The sequence below is a fragment of the Vulpes lagopus genome, chromosome X, assembly GCF_018345385.1.
Source record: "Vulpes lagopus strain Blue_001 chromosome X, ASM1834538v1, whole genome shotgun sequence".
Classification (NCBI taxonomy): Eukaryota; Metazoa; Chordata; class Mammalia; order Carnivora; family Canidae; genus Vulpes; species Vulpes lagopus.
Genome location: NC_054848.1, coordinates 10,466,491 through 10,468,316, shown reverse-complemented (window position 1 = coordinate 10,468,316; position 1,826 = coordinate 10,466,491).

The window sequence follows — 1,826 nt, the reverse complement described above, 5'->3', positions numbered from 1 at the left end:
GCACCTGGATAATATTCATAATTTTCACCTTGATGGCCGCCTAACATTCCATGTTCCTAGATTGCTTCCAATTTTACTAATTATCCGTAAAAAATTGTTAAAGAAAAAAGAGAAAAAGAAAGAAAGAAGAAAGAAAAGAAAGAAAGAAAGAAAGAAAGAAAGAAAGAAAGAAAGAGGAAGGAAGGAAGGAAGGAAGGAAGGAAGGGAGGAAGGAGAGAAACAAGAGGCTTTTCCCTTGTTGCCTCTGAGACAGCAGGATGGGTCGCCAGCAGCTCTGGCAGAGCCATGGGAGGAGAAGATTTGGCCAGGGTTCTCCTTCTTGCCTTGTCCACTCAACCTGGCTGGACTGATCCAGAAATACAGCATCAATAGGCACCACCCACGCCTCTGTCAGTATGCTGAGGATACAGGCTGCCTTAAACTGGATTCAGTGAACTTTCTAGAATGGGTCATCCAGGATACCCACCTCAACTGTAGATATCCAAGATACCTACCCCTTGTGCTCACTTTGGCAGCACATATACCAAGATACCTACCCCAATGCTAACTCTTTGTGCATAAAATAAAAATACTTCAATTATGAGTGTTCTAGAAAGAAAAAAACAAGAAGCCTGAAACGGAGTCATTTGCCCCCCCCCCTCGCCAAAAGCAAATCCAGACTTAATTAGTTTCAACCTCTCCCAGGAAGGAGACCTTTTAAAAGTCAGCCTGAAATGTCCTGATTAGCACTGGTGAGGTCATCTGCATGATAAAAGTCCTTCTATTCCCTTCCCCCCAAAACAAAAGAAGTAAAAAAAAAAATCCTTTCTTTTCTTTTGCTAATAACTTTATGCCCCACTCTCTTTCCTATAAAAACCTTCCATTCTGCACAACTACAGTATCTCTCTACAAGTACTTGCTAGCTGGGGGGTCCTGCTCCATGAAGAATCACTTAATAAAGCCAATTACATCTTCCTTATTTTTGTATTGTAAACTCTATGCCTAACGTGGGGCTTGAACTCACGACCCAAGATCCAGAATCACATGCTCTACTGACTGAGCCAACCAGGCTCCCCAAGACCTTTAAATTTACTCCGTTGAATTTTGTTTCCTAATACAACACTGTAATAAACATCTATAGCTATAGTGGTATAGATATTTAGCTATTATGTTCTTTTATAGTTTTCGATTACTGTCAAAGGATAAATTCCCCAAAATGGAATTAGCAATCTAAAGTGAGAAATGGGGCCGCCTGGGTGGCTCAGCGGTTGAGCGTCTGCCTTTGGCTCAGGGCGTGATCCCGGGGTCCTGGGATCGAGCCCCACATCAATCTCCCCCCGCAGGGAGCCCGCTTCTCCCTCTGCCTGTGTCTCTGCCTCTGTCTGTGTGTCTCTCATGAATAAATAAATTTTTTAAAAACAATAAAGTGAGAAATGTATCTGAAGCATGACTTGCTTTCAGGGGGTCTTAACACTAATCAAAACCTTCCTCCCCCAGATTAGCTTCAACCTAACCTCCCACTTGGAGCCTGCTTCCTCCCACTGCTCTAAATTGCCCAAGATTTGTTCTTCGCAGAGACAGCTAGAAAATTTTGCTGCCATCTGGCGGACACTTCGTGACGGCTGCTGTGGTGTCCGTTAGTCCCGTCTTAGGGCACAGCTGCCCGTGTGCTTGTGAGGAGCACCTGTCCTCGGCGCTTATACCGTGAGCACACATCTCCATCTGTGACAAGGGCCCAGTGGGCATTATTGTTCCTCCAGTAACAGATGAAGATTGGCTCCGAGAAGGAGTCACTTGACCCAGGCCACACAACCAGTAAGGGACAAAGCCAGATCCTCCATCCCCTA